The sequence below is a fragment of the Gorilla gorilla genome, chromosome 13, assembly GCF_029281585.2.
Source record: "Gorilla gorilla gorilla isolate KB3781 chromosome 13, NHGRI_mGorGor1-v2.1_pri, whole genome shotgun sequence".
In the NCBI taxonomy this organism is placed as follows: Eukaryota; Metazoa; Chordata; class Mammalia; order Primates; family Hominidae; genus Gorilla; species Gorilla gorilla.
Window position 1 is genome coordinate 67,814,930 of NC_073237.2, and position 23,499 is coordinate 67,838,428.

A 23,499-nucleotide genomic window follows, 5' to 3' on the forward strand; every position below is an offset into this window, starting at 1 on the left:
TGAAGTTTTCAAGTCAATGTTAATAACTTCGTTTCCATATAATTTTAGGACATCTAATCTCCTCCACAAATCTCTGAAAATAGCCAAAACTCAAAGTATCAGGAGGAAAAATCCGTATCAATAGCAGTATCTTCATTATATTTCATGTTTTTTAAAATTTACCAAACAGTCCTCATCTTAGCAAAAGCCTGGCTAGCTTGTTTATAGAACATTTTGTAATTTGCTAGTTTGATGTTGCTAGAAGTGATTCAGAAATGTGTGACATTGAAACTGCCTTTGCATAAATTATAACAGAAAATGATGGTAGTAAAAGAGATCTGATCTAACCCACTGCCCTCCCCATCTTGCCTTTCCCTTAAGAATTCCTGGGCTTAGGCTAAGCTAACTTTGGTAGACATTTAATTTATAGTTCAAATGATAATAGGCCTTTCACAAAAACTCAACCACCTCTGTATAGATAACAAAAGGCCCTCACGCTAGGGGGAGGAGAGGAAACTGAATTCTGCTAAGGTGTAGACTGGTCACAAAATATGCAAATTTACTGTTGTAGATTGACCTTTTGAACTATCTTTTCAGGTTTTATATATGTGTGACACCCATGGCTCCACTTGGACTCACTGACTGATGATTCCACACTTCCATGCCCCACCTAGAAGCACCTCAGTTCTAAAGGACAGTTTCAACAACCCTATGGTTTCATCTTGGATCCAACAAATCAGCAGTAATGCCTAGCCACCCCCATCACTTCCCCCAAACTGCCTTTGGAAAAAAACCTAACCTACAAGCCTTCAATATGACTGATTTCAGTAATAACTCCGTTCTTCTCCCACATGGGGTGGCTGGCCTCACGTCAATTAAAATCTTTCTTTACTGCAAAAACCCAAATAGTCTATTCATCTACATTATGGAAATTAATATATTTTGCTCTATAAACTGGTTCTTGGCATTCTCAGCCATATTCACTACTTTTTTTTTATTATCTAGCACACATGAAGCTATTAAAGTAATTTTTTCAAGATTGGGCATTTTATTCCAGGGAAAGTATTTGTAATAGATTCTAATTTATGAATTTATTCAAATTTAATATCTGTAGGCAGGATCATCTCTGGATACTAAATACTTGAAAAGTTTATATTCCATGAAGTCAGAAGTCTGACCTCTAAGCATGGGCCTACCACTTCTCGGCCTGGTGATCATGAGTAAATCAGTTTTCCAACCTGCAATTTTTAATTTGCAAAATGGAGATGATGGTAATACCTACCTCATAAGACTGTGGTGAAAATTTAATAAACTTATACATGTAATAAGCCAAACATAGCTCCTGGCATAGGTAGACATTCAATAAATGCTATTTTCAAAGAAACTAGGGGTGAATAATTTTACATCTTTAAATAAGGAAAGTTTTTCCGTGCAATGGTGCTAAAGCCAGAAACCATAAATGAAAATATTACTGTATTTAACTGCATAAAACAAAGTTTTTAAATAACAAACACATTGCAATCAAGGATAAAAGATAACACCTGGATAAAAAGATTTGCAACATATGGCCAGGAAAAGGGTAAATACCCATAGTGCCTCAAGTTCTTATAAATCAGCACAAAAGAGAAAGAAAAAAAGGTAAAAAAAAAAAAATGAATAAACAATTTAAAAAGAAATAGGGCTAGTAAATATATGAACAGATGTTCAGCCTCACTAGTAATCAAAGAAATGCAAAAAAAACAACAGATTGGTTATAATTAAAAAGATGGACAAAGCCCAGGATTTGCAAGTGTGCAAGCAATAGGCTGCTCTCACACATTTCTGGTAAGTATATTTATTGATCTAGTCTCTTTGGAGGGTTATTTAGTGATACATTCCAAAGTTCAAAAGATGTAGTCTCTTTTCTTTGTTATGTTAATGTTTGAATACTCTACACATTTCAATATATTTCTAAAATATTCTATATAAACATATTCTATAATATTTTATGTATTCTACTATCAGACAAAATAAAGCTAGCTTCGTTTTGGAAAATTAAAGTAGTTTCCTTCCCTTCTTCTTAGGGTTTTTATGAGAATAAAATCATATTCTCTTCCAAATGAGATCTCAGGCAGCCTTATAGGGAGTGAGTGGTCATTGCGGTAATGATTGCTAATATCCCTGTGGCAACCTGTGGATTGCAAAGTATGCCACTTACCTTAATCTTACAACTACTGAACATAAACAGAGCTGGAATTATTATTGATCCCTTATAAATGATTATGAGCCTCAAGCCTCTTTTAATTCCCAAGTCAAATCAGGCACTGCCCCAAAGACTGTTCAGAAGAGGAAAATGGCCAATATTCAGGGACCTGGACCATCTTCTTCACTGGCTATCCCCCAGGGGGCGCTCAACTGACAGTAAATTAGACCTGCAAAGCATCTTCAGGCTCTCTTGCCTGTGGTTCCTTTACCATCTGTTGAATGGTAAAGAAAATCTCTCCTCATTTCAAGTTTGTAAAACAAGTCTTTTTTGTTGAAGCTCCTTATCAGATCTGTCCATGGGGCATGAGAATTTTCCCTTCATTCCTCATAAGGCTTGAAATTTTCTTTGTCATCTATGATCCCATCAGAAATTATGCTGGGAAAAACTATGACTAGGCAAATGACCCTGTAGTGATTCCAGACATCAAGTTCATGGAACCTTCACCCTTGCCCCACCTCCATCCCTCCACACCCGTCAGGCCACCTTCCTGCATTAGATATTCAATATGATTATCTGCTTTTCTTCTCACAATGGTTTTTCAAGAAGGGATGTGAGAAAACACACATACACACACACACACACACAGCTTCTGAAGCTCATTTATATCATAGCATAAATGATGCCAACAGCAACAGCATTTCACAACCATGGAACCAAAAATGCAAGGTAAAATAATGAAGTTATTGTAGGTGAGATTTCAGGGTATTCAAATATTGACAAATCATTTTGAGGTGGGTTATTTCTGACATCACATGAATAATGATGGTGCCACATAACATATGTCCAGAGAACCTAGGCCCAGCTTTAGCTAGACGTAGGTATCTAAATTCTGTTAATCAGTAGATTCTGAAAGTTAGGGAATTTTTCTGAAATTCATTCTAATCTTCTCTATGGGACTTTATAATCTCACTGGCAATTGTTTGACTGTTAATAGCTGATATGAGCATCAAGTTTAGGATGTTCTAAAAGCTTTAAGGGACTTGAATAGTTTCTAACAGCTAGAGAAAAATATGCCAATGTACAGAAGTAGCAACTTTCTGGCCTGAAAGAAATCATAGCAATTACTACAAAAGAGCTCCATTAATGAAATCCTTCATTTTTTAAGTTAACAAATAAAGGTCAGGTATACTATGGTGTAATAGCATGGAGTTAATGAAAATAACAATGCAGGCCTATACTTGAGGACATAGAAAGCTGTCCATGATATTTTTAAGTAGGTTACAAAAATATGACTACTACGGCCCCTTTTTTGTAATGTAATAAAATAGGGGCCAGACGCCTGTAAATCCCAGCACTTTGGGAGGCAGAGGCGGGTGGATCACCTAAGGCCAGGAGTTCAAGACCAGCTTGGCCAACATGCTGAAACCCTGTCTCTACTAAAAATACAAAAATTAGCTGGATGTGGTGGTGGGCGCCTGTAATCCCAGCTACTCAGGAGGCTGAGGCAGGAGAATCACTTGAACCCAGGAGGCGGAGGTTGCAGTGAGCTGAGATCATGTCATTGCACTCCAGCCTGGGCGATGAGCAAAACTCCATCTCAATAATAATAATAATAATAAAATAGGGTTTTATTTTGGAGAAAGAGGAATTAAAGTGGTATCTTTTCATCCTCAATAATCTGTAGTTCCAAGTCATCCTATATCTTTAGCATCAAGATCCATGTTGTATGACCTTAGGGAGGCTCCGACAGAATGTAGAATGGACACTCCTTCCAATAGTAGGAAGCCACCTGAGACTGCTCCTTACAGAATAATGGTTAAAGAAAGAATAAGGTAACAAGGTAGAGGACACAGATTCCCAGGCCTCCTCTATTGGGCTGATGCCTCAGAGAGGAGGAGGTGAGAGCCCACCTGGCAGATAGTTTGAAGAGAATGCAGAAGACAGAAGGATTTTTCTCTGCTTCCTTCAAGAAACACTGAATTGCTGCAATGTTTTCCTCTGTACTTTTAAAAGAAAAACTTCAGCCAAATTAAATTTAAAGTTTAATTGAGCAATGAACAATTCACGAATCAGGCAGCCCCCAGAATCACAGCAGATTCAGAGAGACTCTATGGATGCCTCAGGTTCAGAACAAATTTATAGACAAACAAAGCAAAACGATGTACAGAAATTGGAAGTGAGGTACAGAAACAGCTGGATTGGTTACAGATTGGGGTTTGCCTTATTTGAACACAGTTTGAACACTCAGCAGTGTGAGTAGTTGAAGTATGGCTGCTGGGATTGGCCAAGACTCAGCTATTGTTACCGGCACATACTCCTAAATTAGGTTTTCAATCTTGTCTACCTATTAAGTTAGGTTAGGGTTAGTCCACAAAGAGTCAAATATAGAAGTACAGAGTCCTTGTCAGGCCATACTTAATTCACGTTAACAATTCTTAATAGGCATCATATAAGAAGTGAACATACTGTTGGAAAATAAAAAAGACAGATGGCCTCCATTGTATCCAATATACCATAAGGGCAAAAATGAACACACACAATTTTGTATGTAATAATGGGGGGTAAATAGAACTTGCCCAGTAGAAATGAAAAAAGTAGAGCGAGATAAATAATGTGGCATATGACTTAGAGGAGATGATCTTCCAACTTGATCTGGCAGCAAACTTTTCTCCCCTATAGTAGATAGATGCTCCATCTCAATTCAATGCCCTAGCCACTTTTTGCCAAGAGAAATTGACTCAGTTCTCTGAACTAGACAACAGACCATCTATAGGTTTCAATTACTCACAACGAGTGGTCTGATGAGTAGAAAAAAAAAGTGTATTCAGTGATCAACTCAAAGAATAATCTTCCCTAAGGAAATTTTGATTAGGATTCTCTAATAGCACAGCCAAAGAGAAGATCTAGAAAAAGCAGGCTATGATTAGCAAATAGGGGAGATAAAAAGGATGAAAATCTCATGGTTTGGATTTGAAAACTGCTTATGTGCCATTTAACACAATAATATGTTGCCAAAAACAGTCAGGCTGTGGAAATCATGACCTGTAATCATCAAAAATAGAGCTTATGTTGTCTTCAGCCCCAACAAATTTAAATTTAGGACAGACGATATTTCTAGCCTCATCTCAGCCAAGTCAAAGAGATTGTTTTCCTAATTGTTCCTCGAGCATGCTTTTCTAAGAACGAAAACCTTTACAAATGTAATTGACTCTTCTAACCAACTGGAGTTGCCAGTTGGTTCTGAGCCGAAGGCCATGTCCAGGGAGTTCCGTAAACTTTGTTCCGTGCCAAGTATATAATTCTGGTCTCTAAACTTTCACAATATGCTTTGAGAAAGTGGAAAAACAAAGTGAAAATTGTTATTCTGGTTAAAGCAATTGCTCAATGGAGCCCAAAACTTGTGGAAGAAAATCTTAGATTGAAAACCTTAGATTCCGACTTCATGGATATGACATAGACCATGGTACTATAGCGGGTACAGCAGCCTCCAAGACATCTGCCTGCTAAGCTAATGGAACAAAGTTATCCAACCATGAGACTGAGAGTTAAGACTCCTGACTTTAATTCTGATGTATATGATGTATTTGACACACTCTTGCTTCAGTTTTTTTAGACATCACCATCAAATACCATTTTAATTGTTTGGAAATCCTCCAATTAAGGCGCTCTGTGATTCTATTTTCCCTTTTTGGAAATTCAAAAAGGGCTTAGTCGCCTATGTTATTAGAGAGGACCAAAATTTGAAAAGCTACAATGGAAAATACTTCAAATATCATTGTGTGACTGCTTAAGCCAGGCTTAGTCTCTTCTTTTGTCCAATATTAAAAGCGTTTCTTTTTTCTGATCACGTGGTCTAACAGAGAGTGGTAATTTCAAATAAGAAGTATTGTCGGGCATGGTAACTCACGTCTGTAATCCCGCACTTTAGGAGGCCGAGGCAGGCAGATTGCTTGAGTCTAGGAGTTTGAGACCAGCTTGGCCATCATGGTGAAACCCCATCTGTACCAAAAATACAAAAATTAGCCAGGCACATAGTGGCACACACCTATAATCCCCACTACTCAGGAGGCTGAGGCATGAGAATCACTTGAAACCGGGAGGCGAAGGTTGCAGTGAGCCAAGATCATGCCATTGCACTCCAACCTGGTCAACAGAGTAAGACTCTGTTTCACAAAAAGAGAAAAATATAAATATTAATTGAAAACTGTATAACAACATAGTACTATGTCCATGTTGCAAAATAAAACAGGCAGATGAGATTTAGCACCTGCCTACGGGAATCTATAGTTCATATATTTGAGTTAAATGCATTTTGCACCTACTACATGACAACATAGGCATAATCCCTGCCTTAATGGAGCACACAAAATGGTGAACATGATCAATAATTAAACAAGCAATTACAATGCATCGTATATGTGGTGTGTTAGAGGAAGCCCAGCATCACGTGAGAGCACAAGTGGGCCCCTCAGATGAACTTGGAAACTCAGGCAAAGCTTTCTGGCCAGGCACAGTGGCTCACACCTGATATTCCAGCACTGTGGGAGGCTGAGGTGGGCGGATCACTGGAGATCAGGAGTTCAACACCATCCTGGCTAACATAGTGAAACCCCGTCTCTACTAAAAATACAAAAACTAGCTGAGCAAGGTGGTGGGCGCCTGTAATCCCAGCTACTCAGGAGGCTGAGGCAGAAGAATCATTTGAACCCAGGAGGTAGAGGTTGCAGTGAGCCGAGATTACACCATTGCATTCCAGACTGGGCGACAAAGTGAGGCTCTGTCTCAAAAAAAAAAAAAAAAAAAAACCTTTCTGGAGGAGGCTGAAGTCAGAACAATAAACAAACTTTTCAAGATAAAACAGAGGAATGTTAGGAATGTTCCCAGTTTTAAAGAAGATTATGCTGGTGAGAGTAGGTGTTTAGTTGTGGCTTATTATTCATTCACCAATTCCATAAATATTCATTCAATTTACACTATGTTTCAGATATACAGTAAAATAAATTCCCTTTTTAGTTTTATTGTATTAATACTAAAAGTAATAGTATCAAAAATAACATTAGTAAGGTAAGCACCATATGTTTATTAATTTTGTCTTTCATTCAACAAACACTGGACTGGAATGCCTAAGAAAATAGTTGACATTCATCAAATTATTACTCAAGTTGCAGACATAAAAGAAGTCAAAATCAGGCAAAGCCTGTGCCCATAACTCATGTCAATTCCATTGGTTAGACAATTATTCATTTGTATTTCTATATTTTGTGCTATGGAAAACATTCTAATTTGAAAAAACATAGAAAGTTGTCAGGTATCTATGATTTGATTCTATTCATTTCATTCACATATAAATACCAACTATACAAAATAATGTTAATAATGTCTTGTGGGGTCTAAAATATATATAACATTAAAATGCATGGAAACAGTAACATAAATGGAGATGAGGCAATAATGTGTTAATGTTTAAAAACATGTTTTCAAAGAAATTATATTTGATTATTTTATGTTTCTGTGGTATAAATACTCACACTATGGCCAATTTCAAACTACCAGTGTTCTAACAACTGGCTTGCAAAATTCCCAAATATTTATCAATCAATCTTCAGGAATTGATATAAGCCATTAGCACACTACTGGGTGGAGCTAAAGAGAGAGAAGCTCTTCTAAGTTTGTTGCATTATCCTGGATATATTTAAAATAATAGTTTATGTTAGGCTCTAATAAATAATAATATATATTGTCATTTCTAAGTAACTATTAAAAGAAAAAGTAGAAATATGTATGACTAAGGAGTAAATAGAAGGAAAACGGAATAATATGAAATATTTAATTGGCTGGGTGTGGTGGCTCACACCTGTAATCCCAGCATTTTGGGAGGTGGAGGCAGGAGGATCATTTGAGCCCAGAAGTTCAAGACGAGACTGGGCAACATAAGAGACCCTGTCTCTCCAAAACAAAAAATTATCTGAGTATGGTGACAGGTTCCTGTAGTCCCAGCTACTTGAAAGACTGAGGTGGGAGGATTGCTTGAGCTCAGAAGGTTGAGGTTTGAACAATAATTGGGCCACTGCACTCCAGTCTGGGTAACAGAGTGAGACCCTGTCTCAAAAAAAAGAAAAGAAATATTTAATTAATCAAAGAGAATGCAAGAAAGGAGAGTGAAATGGTGAGACAAATAAAAAGCTAATAAGACTGTAGACTTAAACCAAAATATATCAGTAATTATATTAAGTATAAATGGACTATATACCCTAATTAAATGTCAAAGTCATAAGGCCTAAAGAAGAAAAATTACATGACCATACAAATGTGCAGAAAAAACATTTGACAATATCAAATACCATTCACGACAAAAACTCTCAGCAAACTAGGAATAGAGGGAAACTTCAACTTGATGAAGAACATCTGCAAAAATCCAACAGCTAACATTACGCTAAAGTTAGCTTTCCTGCTAAAATCAGAACAAGACAAGGATGTCGTTTCTCACCATTCCTTTTCAACATTCACTGGAAGTCCTAGTGAATGCAATAAGATAAGAAAAGGAAATAAAAGCTGTATTGACGAGGAAAGAAGGAATAAAACTACTTATGTTTACAAAAGACATGATCATCTATGTAGAAAATCTGAAAGAATCTACAAAAAAATTTTTAGAACTAGTAAGCAATTATAGCAAGGTTGCAGGATACAAGATTAATATGTTAATTGCTGCTTTTCTATACACCAGCAATTAACAAGTGGAATTTAAAATTAACACATTATCACTTACATTAGCACTCACAAAAACGAATACTTAAGTGTAAATCTAACAAACTATGTGTAAAATCTATATGAGGAAAACTACAAGTCCGATGAAAGAAATCAAAGTAGAACTAAATAAAGAAGAGCAATGTCATGTTCATGGATGGAAAGACTCAATATTCTCAAGAAGTCAGTTCTTCCCAACTTGATCTATAGATTTACATCAATCCCAATCAAAATCCCAGCAAGTTCTTTTGTGAATATTGACTGATTCTAAAGTTTATATGAGAGGCAAAAGACCCACAATAGCCAACTCAATAATGAATGAATGTCAGCCAGATTACTGACACTACCTAACTTCTGGACCTACTATAAAGCTACAGTTATCAAGACAGTGTGATACCGGCAAAAGACTAGATGAACAGAACCCAATAGAGAGCTCAGAAATAGACCCATATACATATATATTGAGTTGATCTTTGACAAAGGAGAAAAAGCAATACAATGGAGCAACAAATGGTGCTGAACAACTGGACATCCTTTTGAACATCAAACCTTACATTCTTCACAAGATTTAACTCAAAATGGATCATAGAGTAAAACACAAAACTATAAAACTTTTAAAAAAATGATATTGAAGAAAATCTAGGGTCCTTGGATATGGCCATAACTTTTTAGATACAACACCAAAGAAAGGCACAACCCATGAAAGAAATAATTGACGAGCTAAAAGCTTCTTCTCATTGAATAACAACGTCGAGAACATTAGAAGACAAATCACAAGTTGGGAAAAAAAAATTGCAAAAGATATATTTGATAAAGGACTGTTTTCCAAAATATACAAAGAATTCCTATGACTCAACAATAAGGAAATGAACAATCCAATTTAAAAAGTGAGCAAAAGATCTGACTAGACACCTCACCCAACAAGATATACAGATGGCAAGTGAGCAAGTGATGTTCATTATGATATTCATCATATATCATTAGGCAATTGCAAGCTAGAACAATATGGAGATACCACTATACACTATTAAAATGACCAAAATTCAGAACATTGACAACGCCAAAGCTGTCAAGGATGTGCAGCAACAGGAACTCTCATTCATTGCCGGTGGGAATGCAAAATGGTACTTTGGAAGACAGTTTGGCAGTTTCTCACAAAACCAAACATACTCTTACCATGTGATTTTGAAACCATACTCCTCAGTATTTACCCAAGTGAATTGAAAACTTATGTCCACACAAAAACCTGTACGTGGATGTTTATGGCAGCTTTATTCATAATTGCCAAAACTTGGAAGCAATGAAGATGTCCTTCAGTAGGTGAACGGCTAAATAAACTATAGTACATTCAGAAAATGGAATATTATTCAATGCTAAAGAAAAATGAGCTATCAAGCAATGAAAGACACGGAGGAAACTTAAATGCATACCGCTAAGTGAACTAAGCCAATCTGAAAAGTCTATAAACTGTATATAACTATGTGACATCTCAGAAAAAGAAAAACTATGGAGACAATAAAAAGATCAATGGTTGTTAAGGGTTGAGGGGATGGAGGGATGAATAGGTAGAGCACAGAGGAATTTTAGGGTAGTAAAACTATTCTATATACTACAATGGTGGATATATGTTGCTATACGTTTGTTAAAACCCAGAAAATGTTCCAGCATGGGCAACATAGCAAGGCCTCATCTCTACAATTTTTCTTTTTAATTGGCTGGTCATGGTGGCGCAAGCCTGTAGTCCCAGCTACTCAGAAAGATGAGGCGGGAGGATTGCTTGAGTCCAGGAGGTCAAGGTTGCAGTGAGCTATGACCATGCCACTGCACTCTACACCAAGAATGAATCTTAAAGTAAACTATGGACTTTGGGTCATAATGATACCCCGGTGCTAATTCATGGACTGTAACAAATCCCCCACTCTGCTCCGGATGTCGATAACAGGAGAGACTATGCACATGTAGTGACAGGAGGTATATGGGAACACTGTACTTCTGCTCAATTTTGCTGTGAACCTAAAACTACCCTAAAAAATTAAGCTTATTAATTTAAAAAAACATACTCAACAGGAAGGTCAATCGCAGCAACTCCACAGTCCATAGTGTCATCAATTATCCCAAGTTACTTCTTTCTCTCTGCTCTGCCAGTCTCAGTGTGTGGCCCTCACACTCATGGTCTCTTTATGGCCTCAAGATAGGAATTTTACTTCCATCCCCATCTCAACCCTCCAGTCAAGAAGAAGAACAAGGAAGTGACAAGAGGAAAGGCAGGCACCGCTATTAGGAAAGGAAAACTTTTCCAGAAATCACTGCAGGCTTTTGCTTTCTATCAGAACTGTGTCATGTAACCAATTCTGGCTGCAAAAAAAAAAAAAAAAAAATGCTACTTTTTTAGCTGGGCACATTAGGGCTTTCTTAGTTAGAAATATGGGAGAAAATAGATCATGTAGACAAGCAGCAGTATCTGCCACATAAAGATTAAATAGATGTGAATTACTTTTATTTACAAACAAAACTAAGAGATCAGATATACATACCTAAAAATATATGTGTGTATATGTATATATTTAGTCCTGAAGCTCCCTAGTTCAGTGTTCCCATGCAGTCTTTGTTTGGGATGCCTGTAAAATCACTAGCAATAATAATAACTACTAAGTATGCCCAGGCCCTAAAATATGTGTATATATTATTAAGTTTAATCCTTACAATATTCCTATAGGCAGTTAGTATTATTATACCCATTATACCGATGTGGAAACTTAAGTTTCAAAGAAATAATAACTTGCCCAAACTTATATAGGTAGTAAGTGGAATAGTTAGCATTTGGATTGAAGTCTGACTCACTTAAAAAACACTTCTAAAATTTTTCCAGGACCACCTTTTTCCTTCCAAGAAGAATACATTTACCAGTCGTTAACAAAGTAAGCCTCACCATCCTTGCTCGCTTAGCAGTTTTTTGCCCAAATATTGCTCTCTCAGACAGAATACATTTCTCATTAAAATATGGTCCATAGTCTGAACAAGTTTCTTGAGTGGTTTTTAAAAAATATTTCTCTTTCATATCCCCAAAATAAGGTCTTTTAGGCATAGAAACAGCTAGTTTCCTTTTAGTTCTCACCCTTAACCAATGGTCACATTGTTCCTGTTAGAGACACTGCAGTTCTCAGGGATGCATTTTAGTAGTATCTTTGTAGAAAAAGTATAGGTATTTTTTTCAACACTTAGACCTTAGAAGAATGTGAGGAAAGGGCAGGTGGGAGGATAGAGTCCCTGCAGTTTATTATTTGAGAAGACAAATTGCTTTTTCATAGAGGATGAACGATGGTCAGAAAACAGCAGTCACTGCTAAAGATACAGCATTGTTAGGATGGTTTAAAAGGAACTGGTGTGTCAATGGAAGAGCAAAGTCCAGGAAGACCCAGGGGGAGATAGTGGGCCACAGCCTGCCAACCTGTGCTATGACTATTTCCTTGCTGTGAAAGCAACAACAAAGCCCTGAGTTGCTCAGATAGATCATAGAAAACTGAGAAGTGCACACACTGGACTCTCAACGGTTAAGTAATGCTTGAAAAAGGAAAAAGAGCTAGAGTTCCAACCTGTTTTTCCTTCCCCATGGCCAGTTTTCCCTAAAGCATCCTTATAAAGGATGGTGTATACTTACAGTCAGGAAATGAGGCAACCAGGCCCAGTAACATAGTTCTAATGGGAAGCTCATTAAAATAGAAGGATAATACTTTTTTGCACCATGTCTCCCATAGAACAGAATTAAAATGATGGGTTGTTTTCCAACAGAGACTCAGTTAATAACTGTGGATTACCTTCCTAAAATAGAGGGTCTTATTGAATATTGCAAGTAGCTAACAAAAGACCAGACTGAGAACCATCTGCAGTGATGTCTTTATAGACATTTCTCATCAGAGTACATGGAAGTTGTGGTAGATACTACATATTGATTCACTCAGCACACACTCAGACCCTCTCTAATGTGTGCTCTCATGTACTAAAAAGCTAGTATTTGCATCCTTCAGATCCTCTTGTAGACATACCTGTGAGAGACCTATATTGCATAACACAATGGGAGGTGGCAGCTATCTGGGGAGATCAGATCTTCTGACAAGAAGAGGCATTTGGATCTCCTGTGGGGCATCTGTGGCTGTGGTTCTACTCTCATGCCACTAATGTCATGTATGCCATGCAACAGGCAACAGCAATGGGAAAGTTTCCATTAAAACAATTTAGAGTTTAGAGTGTCTCTACACTATGTTGTTCCTGATTGTATAGTATCCAAATTTAGCTCGTTGGTCCTCTTAGAAATTTATCATACCACTCAATGTTCCAAAATTAATCACTTTATGATTAAACTACCTAGAATAGATTCCGTCATCTGCAGTTACTAATCCTGGCCCATATAGAAATTTGTACCAGAAATGTTTGCAAAGAAAATGGATCCTTTAAGGAAATGAGAATTTAATGCTGGTTATTGTATTTATCAGGGTGCCATAACAAAATGCCGTAGGCCGAGTGCTTAAACAACAGAATTTTTCTTTCTCACAGTTCCGGAAGCTGGAAAGTCCAAAATGAAGGTGCCAGCCAATTTGGTAACTTGTGATGGCTCTTTTTCTTCCGGTTTGTAGATCTCAGGTTTCTTACTGAGTCTTCCCATGGGAAAGAGAGGAAGTTTTCATGTCTCTTCATCTTTTCATAAAGACACAAATCTCATCATGGAGGCCCCACTCTCATGACCTCATTTAAACCTATCACCCAAAAACTTTACCTCCAAATACCATCACATTAGGAATTAGGGCTTCAGCATGTGAATTTAGGGGGAGACAACATTCAGTTCATAACAGTTATATATTCTGGCTGGATGTGAAGACAGTCAGAGATGGCTAGCATTAGAGGTTGGGGCACAAATAGCATAATGTATTTCGATGGAATTCAGTGTCAAACTGTCCCTATGGTCACCTTGAATGCAGGAGCCAGTAGAAGGCTTTGGTGGGCCAAGTTACTGCTGCAAAAAGCTATTTTGAAGAACATGGGGCATACAATGGTTATATGGAAAGTGAGCTAGTGATTTCTAACTGTGGTGGAGTACTTTAATAAAGAAAATGACAAACTCAAGGTTTTAAATCCTTAGCCAAAGGCACAGTCGGAGAACCATGATTTCCCTAATGTGGACATGATCACTTGTAGCTGCTGGCAGATGTAACCAAACAGAACTTGCAAGGTCTGATCCTATGGGTTGCTAAATTACAATATACGTTGAATTCCAACCTCACCCAAGAGTCTTATATGAGAGTTAGGGCACTAATTTGGAAAGTGGGACCTCAAGAATGGAAATAGAGAAATCTGTGGAATTTGGACAACTTCAAGTTATCCATTCTCTCAAATACCACTGACCCTTCCTTTTAGCAAAGGTAGCATTTGCCACCCTCTTTCTCTCTTTGTAAATTATTTTAAAATAGAGATGGAGTCTTACTTTGTTTCCCAGGCTGAGATTGAACTCCTGGGCTCAAGCAATCCTCCTGCTTCAGCCTCCCAAAGTGCTGGGATTATAGTCATGAGCCACCACACCCAGCTCACCTCCCTCTTTGATAAGACTTTTGCTGCCTCACTTGAAGATTTTTTAATGTTTCTTTAAAAGGAGTTGTCCTATTCTAAAATTCATATGGAATCAAGAAAGAGCCCAAATAGCCAAAGCAATCCAAAGCAAAAAGAACAAAGCTGGAGGCATCACATTACCCAACTTCAAACTATACTACAGAGCTACAGTAACCAAAACAGCATGGTATTGGTACAAAGACAGACACATAGACCAATGAAACAGAATAGCTAGGCCATAAATAAAGCTACACACCTACAACCATCAGATCTCCAAGAAAGTCAACAAAACAAGCAATAGGGAAAGGACTCCCTATTCAATAAGTGATAACTGGCTAGCCATATGCAGAAGATTGAAACTGGACCACTTCCTTATGCCATATACAAAAATCAACTCCCGGTGAATTAAAGACTTACATGTAAAACCTAAAACAACCCTTGAAGAAAACCTAGGACATACCATTCTAGACACAGTCCCTGGAGAAGATTTTATTACAAAGATGCCAAAAGCAATTGCAACAAAAGCAAAAGTTAACAAACAATACCTAAATAAACTAAAGAGCTTCTGCACGGCAAAAGAAACTAGAGTAAACAGACAACCAACAGAATGGGAGGAAACATTAGCAAACTACGTATCTGACAAAGGTCTAATATCCAGCATTTGTAAGAAACTTAAATTACCAAGCAAAAAACAAACAACCCCGTTAGAAAGTGGGCAAAGAACATGAATCGCTACTTTTCAAAAGAAGACATACATAGGGCCAACAAGCATATGAAAAAAAAGCTCAACATCACTGATCATTAGAGAAATGCAATCAAAACCACTATGAGACACTAGCTCATGCAAGTCAGAATGCCTATTATTAAAAAGTCAAAAAATGACAGAAGCTGGCAAGATTGTGGTGAAAAGACAATGTTTACACAGTGCTGGTGAGAATGTAAATTAGTTCAGCCACTGTGGAAAGCAGTTGGCAATTTTTCAAAGAATTGAGAACTACCATTCCACTCAGCAATCCCATTATTGGGTATATATCCAAAGGAATATAAATTGCTCTACCATAAAGACACAGGCATGTGTATGTTCACTGCAGCACTATTGACAATAGCAAAGACATGAATTCAACTTAAATGCCCATCAAAGGTAGACTGGATAAAGAAAATGTGGTACATGTACATCATGGAATACTACACAGCCATAAAAAAGAATAAGATCACATCCTTTGCAGCAACATGGATGAAGCTGGAGGCCATTATCTTAAGTGAACTAACACAGGAACAGAAAACCAAACACCGCATGTTCTCACTTATAAGTGAGAGCTAAACATTTAGTACACATGGACACAAAGAAGGAAGCAATAGACACCAGGGCCTATTTGAGGGTGGGAGGAGGGTGAGAATCAAAAACCACCTGTTAGGTACTATGCTTATCACCTAGGTGACAAAATAATGTGTACATCAAACCCCCACAGTACGCAATTTACCTATAGAACAACACTACACCTGTACCCCTGAAACTAAAATAAAGTAAAAAAAAAAAAAAAGAGTTGTCAATTTTCTTTATTCCTGTCATTTTCTTAGTACCTCCAAATCTGTTTATTTTTTATTTTTTATTTATTTTTATTTTTTTGTTTTATTTTATTTATTTTTTTTTTTTTTTGAGATGCAGTCTCGCTCTGTCACCCAGGCTGGAGGGCAGTGGCACAATCTCGGCTCACTGCAACCTCCACCTCCCAGGTTCAAGCAATTCTCCTGCCTCAGCCTCCCAAGTAGCTGGGGACTACAGGCACCCGCCACTAGGCCCAGCTCTTTTTTTTTTTTTTTTTTTGTATTTTGTTGTAGAGATGGGGTTTCACTGTGTTAGCCAGGATGGTCTTGATCTCCTGACATCGTGATCCGCCTGCCTCGGCCTCCCAAAGTGCTGGGATTACAGGTGTGAGCCACCGTGCCTGGCAGTACCTCCAAATCTGTAACAAAAGTCAGATGCCAGGATTTGTCAGGAGGTCTGTTACAAACCCAGAAAAAAAAGCCTTATGCACCAATAGAATTGTGAGATTGTATACATTTATACCGCCATAATCATCAGGGATATGTGCAGATATAGATTCTGAGGGTGATAAACAGAGTCAAGGGGGAAAAGTACTTTAAGTTCAGGCTGATATTTTCATATCGGTGCACTTAACAGATTCTAGATTCACTGAGTTTGTTAGAATAATTGGCAATGGTTCTGATTCCTCAACTAATTGATAAAATTCAGCCTTAATGGGGCTAAAGTTGAGATCCCAGAAATCCTTGGCAAAATGTAGATGAAGGGAGCTAAAGATTGAGGATACTGGAATATTAAAATGGATGTATTAGGTGTGGCCCATTTAGCCACCAGTGAAGAAAATACCAGGATTTCTTAAAGTTCCTAGTGTCTGTCTTCTGTAGGCCAGAAATGAACATGGGAAAAGCTGCTGTTGAAATACATTATGTAATTTCAAGGAAAATAATGAGATCCTGGAGCCACAGTGGCCAACTGACATCGTGTAACTATAAGAAACAGTGAGAGTGGCTACTGTAATGGACAGCAAGCAAGCCTTAACGGTAATAAGAATGATTTGATCTGCAAGGGTCTTAGACAGTGACTTACAAATCTTGCAGTCCTTTAGATAACAGGATTGGCAGTGCACAATTTTTGATCAATTGATCAATTTTGGTCAATTTTAATGTAAAAGAGAAAACCCTAGGTTTGGCAATGGAGCTTTATTATGGTCCATCAACCAATTCCATACTTGAGTTGGTTCATGGCCCCAGGGATCTTCAAATCAGGAGGAAAATGGTACTGTTGAAGGACCCTCAAAGATGCCTTCACTGTGGCCATTTATCAGAGCAACTAGGCACTGAGGAAAGGAAAATCCTCAACCCTTTAGGGATTGAATAATCCTAATGCTAATCTCTGGGAGTCCGGGACACCATTGTCATCTACTCGCCTTAGTGGGAGCTTATGTGGATCAGATGATAAACTCGTTTTTTATTGAATCATATCACAGTTTCTTTAAATTCACTTTGTGGTCATTTCCATGATCCTTGAGTTTACAACTGAAATAAATACATCTGGAAACTGATCTAAACTGCACTCCAACTGACTTCCTTACCCATTGAGTAAAGACTTTCAAGGCCAGGAATGGCGATTCACACCTGTAGTCCCAGCACTTTGGGATACAGAGTTGGGAGGATCCCTTGAGGTCAGGAATTTGAGATCAGGCTGGGAAACATAGCAAGACACCATCTTTACTAAAAATAAAATAAATAAATAAATAAATAAATAAATAAATAAATAAATAAATAATTAGCCAGGCATGGTGGCATGGCCCTGTAGTCCAAGCTACTCAGGAGGCTGAGGCAGGAGGATCACTTGAGCTCAGGAGGTTGAGGCTGCAGTGAGCATGATTGAGCCACTACATCCTATCCTGAGTGATCCAGAAAGACTCTGTCTCAAAAAATAATGTTTAAAAAGACTTTCAACTTAATAAACTTAAAAATGTCACATCTATAAGAGAATTGGTAAGCAAGATGGCAATACCATTATGTTTCCATTTAGCTGGCCTGTTTAACTCTTGTAGAAAACAGCTGTTTCCCGGTGAATAACAGATTGTAAACTTAATCTGATGTTAATTCCAATTGCTGCTGCTTTTTTCATTTTAGACTATTTACTGGAATAGTCACACAGCACTTAGCATATAATAAATATGCAGTCTGGGAAACGCTTTTTCTCTTTTCCATTATGAAACTCCAGAAGCTGTTTTCTCCTAGTAGGGTTGGCAGATTCCCTATATCCTTTTGCCACAGGGCTGTATCTAATCTATGGTTTTTTTGCCACAATTTACTCTGCAGAGACATGACTATTTCACTACTCCATAAGACATCATGCCAGTCCACTACTTGAATGAAATGATGGTGACAGGACCTTGTAAATGGAAAGGAGCAGGTACTTTAGATATCGTGATAAGACGCATGCTGGAGTATAGGAGATGAATTCCATGGATATTCAGAAGTTTCTGAAAATCTCACACACATACTTCTTCCTTGGCACTCTGTCATCAATCCAAGTTCATGACTATCCAGACCAACCATTAGCCACTCAGTGAAGTTTCTGGCAGGCTTGATGCTTTGGGACAATTGGTGGGTTAACATACACTACATGTTGGCTTGTTGCTTCCAGTCACTCACTGAGTAGTTTGTAAGGCTGCCAGCTTTGAATAGGGGCCCAGAAGCATGAAAAGGCTCCCAGTTCTCTAGCTGCAGGGCAAACAATTCTGCCAATTGGCCTTTATAATCCAGCAAATTCAATGATGTTTAAGGTATCTGTCACAAATCAGATGTTATTTGATCATTGTGACAAGACTGGACAGGAGGATCACAGCAAAAGTCCCTTGGAATTTAAAAAATAACCATTACCTCTTTAGCAAATCACAGCTCTAAAAAATAGTTTCCAACTTGCTCCTAAGCCCTGAAAAGATGGACAAAGGGACACAAGGTGACCATGAGATCTGAGATGCATGTGATAAACTGGGATTGAGCCACCAACCCATAAACTGCTGCCCAGAAGCACCTCATAACCAGTGAAGTTTTATATTTAATACCAGGCTCAAGTAAGTCGTGAAAGTACAAATAGTTTGCATGAGCATGTACTGTTAGATACATACTCCTGGTAGGTCTACTTCTGCTGTACTGCCACATGTATGACCTGATGGGAAGTTACCTTTCAGAAGTTGATTAAAGAAGGGGAAAAATATTTGGCTTACAGATGGTCTTGTTCAATATCTTGGCACAGGCCATAAACAGACTACTGCCTAACGACAGCAAGAGACATGACAGCCTTAAGCAGGAGCGACCTTAATCGGGAGTAACCATAAAGGACAGCAGGAGAAATGGTGGCAGACTCAGATCTACAATTACTCCCAGAAGGGAGTGGCTAATGGTTGGTCTGGATAGTCATGGACTTGGATTTATGACAAAGTGCCAGGGATGAAATATGTGTGTGAGATTTTCAGAATTAATCAAGTATTAATATGTTTGTATACAAATGTTCATCCAATGTCCCCGCTTCAGAGAGTTTATCAATAATCATGCTGAGAAGATGACTTTCTCTGTTTATGTCAATTGGTATCTTTATCCAGTTGCTTAAGGATTTCTCAATAGACTCATTTATCAAGTAATGATACTGGCAGGACTGAAAAAATGCACTGGCAGAATGGCACCAAAGCTTATCTAGCTAATACCACTGATGATTGCCCAAACTTCCAATCACAAAAACCACTGCTAGGGAATAGACATTTATCCTGGATATGAATTGCCTTTCCTGCCAGCTTATGCCAACATCCCCATCCTTGGACTCGCCATTAAAGTAGACCACAAAATATTGCTTCTGACCAATGACCTCATTTTTGTAGCAAAGAAACTAAAGCCAGTGTTACAAAAGACAATGATCTTAATGATGTTCTCCATCACTCAAAAGCAGTTGACTCTGTTGAATACTGGAATTGCCTACCAAAAACTCATAACCACAGCTAGGAGTTTGGATTGCTACTGTTTTGTTTTGTTTTTTTTTTTTTGAATGTCACTAGACAATTAAACTTTTACTGAAGCACAAATTGTGGTACAGAAATGCATTTCAACAGATTTAATGCCAACACCAGTGAAAGGAGAAATTACGGCAGCAAAACTTTCCTACCTCTATCATACCATGATTTAGATTATGATTCAATCTACATTTCTGTTTTCTAGGCTTTGTCCCACACAAATCTGTGCAGTTTTTCAATATTAGAATTCTTAATTCTATTAGGAAAAAAACCAGATCTCAAGTCAACAAATCTATTGGGATATTGTTTATGAGCAAAGTCCACCTTGGGCATTGGTCTTCAAAACAGAGCACCTCAAAATATTAGGTGCTGTGCTCATTACAGAAGCAAACTGAGCACACAGACTGAAAAGTCCCTCAGTGAAACTTTCAATCAACAACATGCTTCAAATAAAAGTCAAACAGCATTCCAACCACTTGATTTCAAACCAAGTAGATTTTAGGTTTAGAAACACTTTAAAAAGGTATTTCATTTATAAATACGGAAGGAACAAAAACATCACCACATCAATCCAGAAATTATCAAAATATTTAGAAGACAAGAAATACAAAATTTAGTCAACTTTGCTATTTTCTCAGTTCCTTAAAATCCCAGAATATCTGCAAATATAGCGAAAAGATACCAACTCTTGAAAGCCTATATTTCCAGTCATTTCCCCTTGAGTATTTTGGAATTTTATGTTATGTTTTACTTAGTCACTCATGTATTCTGCTCCATGATGTTTATCTGAATAATTTGGACAATTCTCATTCAGGACCATCATTCATTTCATCCTATGAATGCCATGGTGAGGGAAACACCTGGATTGCTATTCTATAGTTAGTTCTAAACAATATATGCATGCTGTGTCTCCATAGCCAAAATATATGGGTCCACGACTGGACTAGTTTGCTAGCGCTGTCATAAGTTCCACAGACTGAGTGGCTTAAACAATAGAAATCTATTTTCTCATAGTGTGGAGCTAGAAGTCCAAGATGGAGGTATTGGCAGGATTGGTTTCTTCTGAGAGCCATGAGGGAAGGAACTGTTTCAGGCGTCTCTCTTTGGCTTACAGAGTGACTTCCTTCTGTACCTGTCTGTGTCCAAATTTCCTCCTCTAACAAAGAGAGAATTAGATTAGGGCCCACCTTAATGACTTTATTTTAACCTGATTATCTCTGTAAAGGTCCTATTTCTAAATATAGTCACATTCTAGGGTTTTGGGTATTAGGACTTCAACATACGAATGTGGAGAAGACCACAATCTAGCCCATAACAAAGATCAAGGGAGTGAAATTTGGAATAGCATTTCTCAATGTTACTACTCATAAACTCTTGACAAAATTTATGTTTTCCATTATTTGGGGCTCTGCTTGTTTAGAGGTCTTAGCATCTAAGGGAAGGACAACTTTAGCTGATGAAATAATAGTTGTATTGATCTAGAAGGTAAGAATGCCACCTGGCATTTTGAGCTCCTCAATCTCCTAAATGTTTCCTGTAAAGGGCTGGGTAATACTTCATTGGTTAAGGTGACTGATCATAATAATCAAGAGGAAAGGAGCCCTGAGCTCCACAGTGTAAGCAGAAAAGCATATATCTGAATGCCAGTGATTGCTCTGGATCCTCTCCTAGTACTGTTCAATGGCAATAGTCAAGGAGCAACCTCAGCAGCTGTACAAGGGCAGGACCTCTGAAGTCATATCCATGGGAATAAAACTATGAGCTATCTCACCAGGGTCTTATACCCTAACTGGGGGTAAAGGGAGCATGGAATGAGGAGTGAGGACAGTGTAGAAATGATTAGTATAATATATACTCATATTTCTTCCTTGCTCAAAGATATTAACTCATCTTTTGTTAATTCCTTGTTCTCTATTATTTCATATATGGTGTGATAATGATGAAACAATCTAATTATGGTATAGTAAGACAGAATTATGATCAACTAGAAAAGGAGTCAATGAGGCTGGGCACGGTGGCTCACGCCTGTAATCCCAGCACTTTGGGAGGCTGAGGCAGGTGGATCATGAGGTCAGGCATTCGAGACCGACCTGGCCAGCATAGTGAAACCCCTGTCTCCACTAAAAATACAAAAAATTAGCCGGGTGTGGTGGCAGGCGCCTGTAATCTCAGCTACTCGGGAGGCTGAGGGGGGAGAATCGCGTGAACCCGGGAGGCAGAGGTTGCAGTGAGCGGAGATTGCACCACCACACTCCAGCCCAGACGACAGTGTGAGACTCCATCAAAGAAAGAAAGAAAGAAAGAGAGAGAGAGAGACAGAGAGAGAGAGAAAGAAAGAAAGAAAGAAAGAAAGAAAGAAAGAAAGAAAGAAAGAAAGAAAGAGAAAGAAAGAGAGAAAGAGAGAAAAGGAGTCAATGAACTTTTTCTATAAAGGACCCAACAGTGAACATTTTAATTTTAGGCTTTTTTTGGCTTTGTGTGTCATAAGGAAACTGCAGCAATTACTCAGATCTGCCACTGGGGTACAAAAGCAGCCAAAGACAACATGTAAACAAATAAACAATTTCAATATACATTTATTTTTCAAAAATGAACAGTAGGCTGGATTTGGCCTAAAAGCTGTAATTTGCCAACTCCTAAACTAGAGGATAAAGGTACATCCGGATGTTTGCGGTGATTGGTGAGATTTTGATTCTCCCCTTTAGAAAGAAGGTGAAGGATAGTTGTTTTCATTTTTTCAAGAAAATGGGGGTGTTGATGTTTTGAAGTTTAATTATAAGTCTTTGTGGGCCCAGCAAAGGAGATGGACTGTCAACAGTATTGCAAACTGGCTCACTCAACTCCTAACCCAAACCTCTTTTATCACGCTTTCCTGTACAATAGAGGCTGGAAAGCTAAAACTTCATTTCTAAGAACCCCTTTCCACTGAGGTTTTTTGTTTTTTTGTTTTTTTTGTTTTTTTTTGAGACGGAGTCTCGCTCTTTCGCCGAGGCCGGAGTGCAGTGGCGCTATCTCGGCTCACTGCAAGCTCCGCCTCCCGGGTTCACGCCATTCTCCTGCCTCAGCCTCCCGAGTAGCTGGGACTACAGGCGCCCACCACCACGCCCGGCTAATTTTTTGTATTTTTAGTAGAGACGGGGTGGGGTTTCACCATGTTAGCCAGGATGGTCTCGATCTCCTGACCTCGTGATCCGCCCGCCTCGGCCTCCCAAAGTGCTGGAATTACAGGCGTGAGCCACTGCACCCGGCCTCCACTGAGGTTTTGCATGTGACTTAAGTTCCACCAAGAAGATACATTCTACAAGCCCTGAGGGAAGAAGTGAATAAAGTGGGTACGGCAGTGCTCAAGCCCATTAGGTGTTGGGGCAAGCACAATGGCAGGAGTGCTTCGTTCTCTGCAGACTAAAATGGTGGAGCTTTTACTGTGTGGCA